This window comes from Chiloscyllium punctatum, chromosome 11 (genome assembly GCF_047496795.1).
Source record: "Chiloscyllium punctatum isolate Juve2018m chromosome 11, sChiPun1.3, whole genome shotgun sequence".
Lineage (NCBI taxonomy): Eukaryota > Metazoa > Chordata > Chondrichthyes > Orectolobiformes > Hemiscylliidae > Chiloscyllium > Chiloscyllium punctatum.
The window spans coordinates 61116685-61125835 of NC_092749.1; the positions used below are offsets into that span (position 1 = coordinate 61116685).

At 39.9% G+C, this 9151-nt stretch overlaps 1 protein-coding gene across 6 annotated transcripts in view; it reads right to left on the reverse strand.

The window, feature by feature from the left end:
* asb3 (ankyrin repeat and SOCS box containing 3) overlaps positions 1–9100 on the reverse strand; it is an 85858-nt gene extending 76758 nt beyond the window's left edge. For 5 of the 6 annotated variants that reach the window (XM_072580900.1, XM_072580896.1, XM_072580899.1 and 2 more), the window contains exons 1-3: positions 8768–9100; positions 552–670; positions 148–334 (exon numbers count right to left, since the gene is read on the reverse strand). The gene's annotated coding sequence lies outside the window, so the exon portion shown is untranslated. The remainder of the gene's footprint in view (positions 1–147; positions 335–551; positions 671–8767) is intronic. The other variant, XM_072580897.1, reaches the window with a different exon arrangement.
* Between the last annotated feature and the right edge of the window lie 51 nt (positions 9101–9151).

Below are 9151 nucleotides of genomic sequence, written 5' to 3' on the forward strand. Positions count from 1 at the left end.
GATGCATGATTAGACAAATGAATCATATAAGTATCAATAACAGTTGGTAAATATATTCCAGAGCTAATTTTCACCCACTCGCAATCAAAGATATTAGTTAACATTACTAAAATAAAACTCTCCAAAAAGTCTCTGCTGATTACTGACCTGTATTGGAAACTGGTGAAAACAAACCATCAGAAGATAATAAAGGCCCAGTAATGTACGAACTACAAACTGAAGCACAAGAATTGATGGCGCCGTTGCGGAGAACTCTGCCTTACTAAACAAATCCCAATTTCAAGCAAGATTCCTCTGAACTTCATAGCATTAAAGTTTCTTCTGTCCAGAGACACTACAGATTAATATAAAGAAAAGTTATTTATTTCCATTATTCTCACTCATTATAGTCCTGTTATAATTCTCTGCGTTTAAATATTTATTTTGTTTTCTTTCAAACAGATGCAATTGCCTGTCTAAACCACTGTCTGTGGGAAATCATACCATGGACTCCCCCACCCCGGGGAAAAGACCTTGTTTATTTAACCAATCCTTGCATGATGGTACCTTACCTATAATGGATGTGCTCTGTCCTATTTCTCTTGCAGACGGGTGTTGTCACAATGGTGTCAAAATGTCTCCCTCAGATAGGCAGTTGGTAAGCAGTTTTTGAGTTCTCCTGAATGATTTTCTTGAATAAGACAAAAAGAATCTTGAATGGGTAGGGTGAGGGCTCACACAAGGCCAGAAAGGCTTTTGGTTTTGCTTACAGTTAGTTCCTGCTGGCTGCTTGAGTTCTCTGCTGCTAACGTGAAGTCTTAGATTAAGACACTTCCTCTTAAAAATCAAACGGGAGTAATTATTTATTTTTCTTCTCGACTGGAAACATAAGAATCATAACTGTTTTGCTGAAGTGCATTTTTGCCAAGGGTGTGTTTTTGGAATGCTGTCTAAATGGGAATAGTTGATGATTAGTGGCTAAATAATATATTATCTTATTAAGTATTTCAACAGAGTAAAGTTATGCCAATTCTTCTCTTAACTGTGTTGTAAGAATAAAGCATGTTTTGATTAAAGATTAGTGGTGGACCAATTTAATCAAATATGGAACAGAGATCTTACACTTGCATAATAATAAATATAAAAGTTAGGGTCGAGGCTATCTCCACAATATACTTTGGAGGGGTCTGGTCCATAGCATGTTGCAACAACTCTCTGCTTCAACAAGTTCATAAGCTCCACCTTGAAGAAGAGAAATGCAACAATCTTTGAAATAGCCATTTTCTGACAAAAGTCAAACAAGCTTTCAATCACAAAGAAGAACTCAAAATTAAGTCTCCTGCATAAAACAGTCATCTGTCCACCTACAAAAGCAAAAGTCGACGGTTCTCTTTGAAGACTGGAATAATAATGACATTACGAAAACCAAAGAGTTAGCATATCTACTTACATGGCCAACATGCATGAAGCCAGGAAGGGATATTGGATGGGAATTTATAGAAAGGAGATCAGGAGAAAAGACAACAGGTCTATGGAATTAACCCAGCTTTAAAAGTACAGAGAGGAAGATAGAAGCAAAACTGGAAATAAAAAGGGTTTACAGCAGTGAAGCAAGCAGAGCAGGCGCCTTTTGGTGACAAAATGCTCTGTGTGCTCCTTGAGCTTCTCATTAGAGGTGAAAATTGAGGTGTAACGATTAAGTTATTTTTCAATAATTAACCATGTTGACTTGATCAAATAAACAAAAATTAAATTTGGATTTGTTTAATTGCAAAGTTTATTTCAGGAAGCAATCCAAATGGCTAGATCAAAAGTAAAGTTTAATGTTTTGTTGCTTGTTTATAATTGAAGCTAATGTAAACTTAAATTAACACTTGAGAATGCTTTGACATGAGAAGCTTTGATTCAAGAACACAGCTATGTATCACTGTGTTTTGTAATTTACCATATGTATGCATGTGAGCTTACGTACACATGTATCAATTGTGACCTTTGGGTTGAGTGAACTCACTCAAAAGGTGACATCATATTGTCTAGGCCAGAAGTCTTTTTTGAATGTCAGTACAACCCAGCACCTCATTTGAAGAAAACACAGAATACAGATTTTTTTAATGCTATATAAATGTTAATGAAAGCATACACAAGTCTTCATTTTGTCCTTGACTTGCCAAGTTTCTGTATGACAAACTGTGACTATACGTTATTTGCCAGTACCTTCAAATCAGGATTGTAGTTTGAAAGTCCAGTCAAACAATTCACCAAATGGTTATCTGTGAGGCAAGTATGATAGTTGGACTGAATTATCTCCATTCGGAAGAATGTCAACTTAGGAGGTATGTGGAATCAAAGTCAACTTTCATTTTGAAAGCAAAGCATGATAGAAGTGGGTAGTTCTCTGAGTCCCCAGAAATTACTGTACCTTGATTGGACTTTCAGCTCAACATAATTTTCCACAGTATCTGCAATATCAACTCCACTGCTTTTAAAAACAAATACCTGATGGAACCGGTAATAAACCCACCAATGTCTACTTGGAAGAATGGATTTGAGACAAATATGACAATTTGTTCATCACATCTAATTCCTGAAATCACCTGTTGAATTTCTGTTAATACCCTTGGGTTGTTTTCTGGGAGAAATAATTTTCCTTTTATTCCAGTATTTTCTCCAGGCTCGAGGACTACAGTCCCAATTTCAATTTGAACGCTTTCACAGCACTATTATGTGACAAGTTTCTTTCCTTTCAGAGGTTTACAGTTCAGCTCATTCAGTTTTGAGACTATGTCTCTAAGGAGTCTGGAATCAAGCACATTGTCTGACAGTTCACTGCACCAGCTTAAAGGAGCTGTGGGAAATGAGGGAGGATGCTATAGAAAAAAAGCATATAAATGTGTTTAATGGAATGGAAAGGAGAAGCAATAGTGATTTACCAGTGCAGTGTCCGAAGGAGGAGAAGGCTACAAAAGAAAAAGACAAAGCTGCCAATGCAACAATGATGCCAGAATTACAGACAGCCAGACAGATCTCTTTGGAGTTGGATGCAATGGTGTTGCCAACAAGGTGTCAAGCAGGTAAGCCAACACAGCAATCCGACAAAACTTGAGTAAAATCAGTCCTAAATATATCCCTGAAGGTGTCAGCACAGTAAACAGGGTGGTGAAGGAGGCATACAGGATGCTTGCCTCAATTAGCTGGAGCGTAGAATACAGCAACAAAATGTCTTGTTACAACTTTACGAAACATTGGTTATGCCACAGATGAAATACTATCTACAGTTCTGATTGCCACATGATTGGAAGGATGTGATTGCACTGGAAAGGGTGCAGAGGAGATCCACCATGTTGTTGCCTAGGATGAAAAGTTTCAGTTACGAGGAAAGACTGGATGAGCTGGGTTTGTTCTCCTTGGAGCAGAGGAGACCGAGAGGCTGAGCTGACTGAGGGCATAGAAAATTACGAGATGTATAAACAGAGTGCATCACAAGATTCTCTTCCCCATGGCAGATGTGTCTCATACCAGGGGGCATCAAAGTGAGGAGCAAGAGGTTTAGAGGAAATAAGGAATGTGCTGCCTGAGAACTCGGTGGAGGTAAAGATTCTCGCAACATTTAACAAGCATCTGGAGGAGTACAAAAAATTATCAGGACATAATAGGCTATGGACCAAATGCAGGTAAATGGGATTAATCAGTCTGATGTTTGTTGGTCAGCATGGACACAGTGGATTGAAGCATATTTCTATGCTGGATGACTTTATAGCCCTGTGAAATTACAACTTGGATTGGAGGAGAAGTGGAACATGAGCTTCAGCTGTAAATTTCCTCAAAGACTCCTGCAAGCATTCAAGCAGTGATGGGAATGGGAGTTTTTGATAGGATAAGACAGCAAAGTTCTGAATGAGCTCAGGTTTATGGAAGGTGAAAGATGGGAGAACGACCAGGACTCCACTGGAATAGTCTAGGAGGTAATACAGACATAGAACAGAGTTTTAACAGCTGATGAGCCAACACATATTTTCTAATCAACCTGTTTAAGAGATGTTTTTAACCAATCTGTGGAGCAGGTGAGACTTGAACCTGGGCCTCCTAGCTAACATTGCACACAAGAGCTCCTATTAAAAAACTCATGCGTTGTCTAATGAAATCCACCGATTAACCACTAAAGCAACAGTGGTTATAGTGTTTTCATCACATAAACGTTTAGTTGGATATTTTCTAATCAACTTGCTCTGAGTTGTTACTACACAACACAAGAGCAGATTGAACTTGAACTCGGACCTCCTGGCCCAGAGGTACGGGCATTACCACGGTGCCAAAAGGCCACCTCAATGATGAGCTGAGGCAGGACGGAAACAGAAACGTTCAAGGTAAACATAGGTGGTCTTAGCAATGAAGTACAGGTGCTGTCAAAAACTCATGTCTAGATGAAATAGGACACCTGGTTTGCAAATGTTAGTTTTCAGCCTTAAAAAAGACTGAGGTCAAGCACTCAAACAGAGTTTTGACAAGGATTGAAAGTAGTCTTATATCTTCTTACATCTTGGCTGGAAAAAACTTGTCTTCAGTCAGAGTTGGATCTCAGACAAGTCGCATAATAAGCCATAGACAGTGGACAGGTTGAGAAATATAGCTTATAGAGTTGGACATTATTAATGTATTAAGCCACAGCACTTAGATGGAAAAAGGCATTGAACCAAGGAGAAATCATTAGAGGATTCCAGAGATGACAGAAAACAGCTAAGATCAATGGAAAAAATTTATTGGCTACATCCAAATAAATAAGGATAGTAGCCGGAAGGTGGGTAGGGGCGGGCTGCCTTAGATTGGTCAGAAGGTGGGAGGAACTGGGGCTTGCTGGGTCTGTATTGTCTGCACTTTTTTTTGTGCAACTGGATTGTCTCATGTACAAATGTCATTGTTACTGTCTTTTATATGTGGAACTGGCATTTGAGGTTTGTCCTCATCTCCCTGTGAACTGGTTGAACAGTAGGGTTTGGGGCCTGACTTTGCTGCTCCTCTCCCTTGTAAAATTGCTGTTTTTTACAGCTGTACATGTTAGCTGTTTATTGTAAACTGTGTTTTGTAATTGTTTAATAAAAAAAAAGGATAGAATAGGTGGGCCATTCCATCCAGCTGAACAGTAATGGGTAGGTCCTGGAAAAAGATCTAGTAGTCAACCTCAAAGACGGCATGGGGATGGGGAGGAACAGTTTCTTTCGTTCAAGTAGAGTACCATTTATTAAAGGAGGTTTGAAGGCACACAAACTGACATTACAAGAGAAAGTGGGCAACATTTGGCTAGAAGAAAGAGAAGTTGGAGAGGGATATTAGTTTGCAAAACCACAATGTCTAGCGTGGATCTGTTTAAAGAGTGGAATGATTACAGTATATTTCAAGAGGAGGGGAATAAGGTCTGAGGAAACGATTCACATGATCAGGTAACATAGGGATTATAGAATCCTACAGTGTGGAAAGAGTCCATTCAACCCACTGAGTCTGCACTAACCCTCTGAAGTGCATCCCACCTAGACCTTTACCCTACCCATAGCCCTACTTTTACCATGGCTTTCCTATCAAGCCAGCACATTCCTGGACACTATGGAGCAATTTACCATGGCCAATGCACCTAACCTGTACATCTTTGGTCTGTGGGAGGAAACCCACCCAGATGCCGGGAGAACATGAAAACTCCACACAAACAGACAAAAGGTTGATACAAAAGGTTGGCTTTATCAACAGGGCTAGAATACAAATTAAACCATTCTTCAGTTATACTGAAGCCTGCTCAATTCAGAGCTCAACATTCAATTGTGGCTACCCAAACCCAAAGAATGGATTGGCCGTGCAAAGGCTACTGCACAAATTTCTCAAAATGATACCTAGGGCTATCACTAAAATAAAACAAAGAACTGTAGATGCTGAAGATATGAAATGAAAAAAAAATTGCTGGATAAAGTTAGCAAATCTGGCAGCAATTGTGAAGAGAAAGTAGAGTTAACGCTTTGATTCTGATGACCCCTCTTCAGCACCATGACAATGATTCTGCTGAACTGTCAATTAAAGGCAGTTAACAAAATTAAGACAGAATTCCAGCAAATTAAGATAGTAGAGGCATCATCTAACTTATTTGTTTGATATGGAGGTGCTGGTGTTGAACTGGGATGTACAAAGTTGAAAATCACATAACACAAGGTTATAGTCCAACAGATTTATTTGGAAGCATTAGCTTTCGGAGTGCTGCTCCAGAAGCCAGTGCTTCCAAATAAGCTTGTTGGATTATATTCCTGTATTCCTGATGAAGGGCTTTTGCCCGAAACGTCTATTTTACTGCTCCTCAGATGCTGCTTGAACTGCTGTGCTCTTCCAGTACCATTAATCCAGAATCTGGTTTCCAGCATCTGCTGGCATTGTTTCTACCTTGTTGGATTATAACCTGGTGTTGTGTGATTTTTAACTTTATTTGTTTGAAGTGATAAAAGGATTTCCCACGATGGGAAATTTCCTAAATTAATGTAGTGAAAATATGGAACATTGTCTCTCTCCCCACCTACCTGCTAGACCACCCAACACCCTACATGCATCGCCAGCCTGGACCTGACCAGACCTCCTCCAGCACCAGACCCGACCTGACCCCTCTCCGACCGCCAGACCTGGTATATTGATCCCCATCAATATACCAGACCTCCCCTCCCCAGTACTGACACCTGCCCTCCATAACCTGATTTCTTCTATCCACATTGGCCTAATCTAAGTACTTGGAGATAGCAAGGACTGCAGATGCTGGAATGTTGGAGTCGATAAAATGTGGAACTAGAAAAAGCATAGCAAGTCAAGCATCAGAGAAGCAGAACAGTCAATATTTCAGGTCAGGATCTTTCAACTGAAAAGCCGACTCTCCTGCTCTTTTGGTGCTGTTTGACCTTCTGTGCTTTTTCCAGCTCCACATCTTATCGACTCTAATCTAAATACTGCATCACTTACTTGGCCCCTTTGCCATCTGGAAGCTGAACTGCTTCCCACGTGGCATCCTCCCCAAACCTGACATCCTACTTAGCTGGCATTCTACCACCTAATCATTTAGCACTTACTTACCTTGCACCTACTGTTACAAAGTCAAAAGAGTGTATGGTCACTTTAAGATAGAAAGTGTTTTCTGAATTTTAAGTACAGCTACAGCTGCCAGTATAGAGAACAGCTAAGAGACTGGCTGTTCCAAAATAGATCCATGTGACAATTAAATGGCTGCTGTTTTGACAATTCAAATTTAAATTAATTGGTTAAATTATGCTGATGATACTAAAACACAATTCAGTTTCAAGCTATTGAATTCACAACATCAGACCAATGACAGGGTATGATGTTGCGCAGTATAAATTACGAGGGCACTTTGAAATTTGGTCAGAGCAACTGCCACAGAGTCGGACAGCAAATGCCATCCAAGAAAATAAACATCTTGCTCTCAAAGAAATCTCAGAAGGCGCTATCAAAAGATACCTTTTCTTGTAAAAGCAGTAATAAGTAAAAAGGTGACCCAGGGAGAAGACAGTAGAATTGGAAGACTGGAAGAAAGACAACATAAGAGACTGTATGGACTCTGAGTAATTAAGTTAATGTAATGTTTAACCATTGCATTATTGGAACAACATATTAATAGAATTGGGGTCAGCTAAGCAATAGTGGTTAATTGGGGGAAGAGTGCTCCGTTTGTTAATAGTTTTGGTTAGTGTTTACAGTTAGGATTAAATCAATAAATTGTTACTTTCTATTTATACAGTGGAAATCAAGGATCTTCTTTCATTCACACATTTTTAACAGTAGGAAGTGAGGCGATCGTCTCTGGGTATTTTAGTTTAATTAGCAGACGGGTTTGACTTCCATGTCATAATACTACCACTCTACCCGTCTGGAAGCCTACAATCCCAGCACCCAAACATCACACTTACATTATGTACTTACCATTTGACAGCAGTTGTCAAAGTGGCATTCATGACATTTAAATTTCAGAATTTGACAGCTGATTGCTGTGAGAAGTGGGCATAGTTTGTTTTCCCCACAGTTCAACAATACAAAACAAACCTATTAGAATACAGAGGTTCATTCTTTCATAACAAAAAAAATGGAATGGAAAATCTGGCCTGATGCTTCCACTTGTGGGTGAGCCCAGAATTAGAGAACAACGTATTAAAATACTGCTTGCCCTTTTGGGCAGAGATGAAAGAGAAATATTTTCTCTCAAAGGGTTGTGAAACTTCAGAATTCTCTAGCTGGATGGAAGCATGGCCGTTAAATATTTTTAAGGCAAATCCTTGTTTGGCAAGGGAATCAAAGGTTATCGGAGTTAGACGGAAATGCGCGAATTCAAAATACAACAGATCAGCCGTGATCTTATTGAACCACAGTGCAAGTTCGAGGGCCGAATAGTCTATGTATGTTCATACTCTCTAAAGTTTGACCCTGAACCTGTGAGGAAAAAACAATGACTGCAGATGCTGGAAACCAGATTCTGGATTAGTGGTGCTGGAAGAGCACAGCTGAACTTGTGCTCCAGTATCCAACAAGCCGTTGTTGTTTGTTTCGAACAACTTCCTGATCCCATTGGAAAAAGCGCTATAGTTTGACACACTGAAAGGACGTACATGAGGATAAGGTAGACAGACATAAAGCACGGTTACCATTCCGGGTTTAAACCAATTCTTCAACAGCCACACGATTACAATGAATAAAAACAGAAAATGCTGCAAATACTCAGTAGGCCAGGCAGTATCGGAACTGCAGCTGCAGGACTACCAACCTGAAACTTTAATTCTCTTTTTCTCTGCCAGACCTGTTGCATGTTTCCTAAGTTTTCTGTAGAGTTTCCAACATTCGTGATGTTTTGCTTTTATGTCAACACTGACATGAACTTCACTTTAAACGATGGCAATGAACGAGCAGCCGATAGGTTTCCTCCAGATGCAACACCCCTCACAATCTGGCTCTGCTTCGAAAGCACAGTTAAAGGAACGAATGGAAATAGAACCAGAAAATAAAGTCCATTGCCCAGAAATGCCTGAATGCTCCGTTACCAAGAATCATCATCACCTCGAGACTCAACTTCCTGTTGAGCCGAGACGTCGCCGGTGCATGTGCGCATGCCCACTGGCTCGCGCACGTGGCTGGTAACGAATTCGTATGT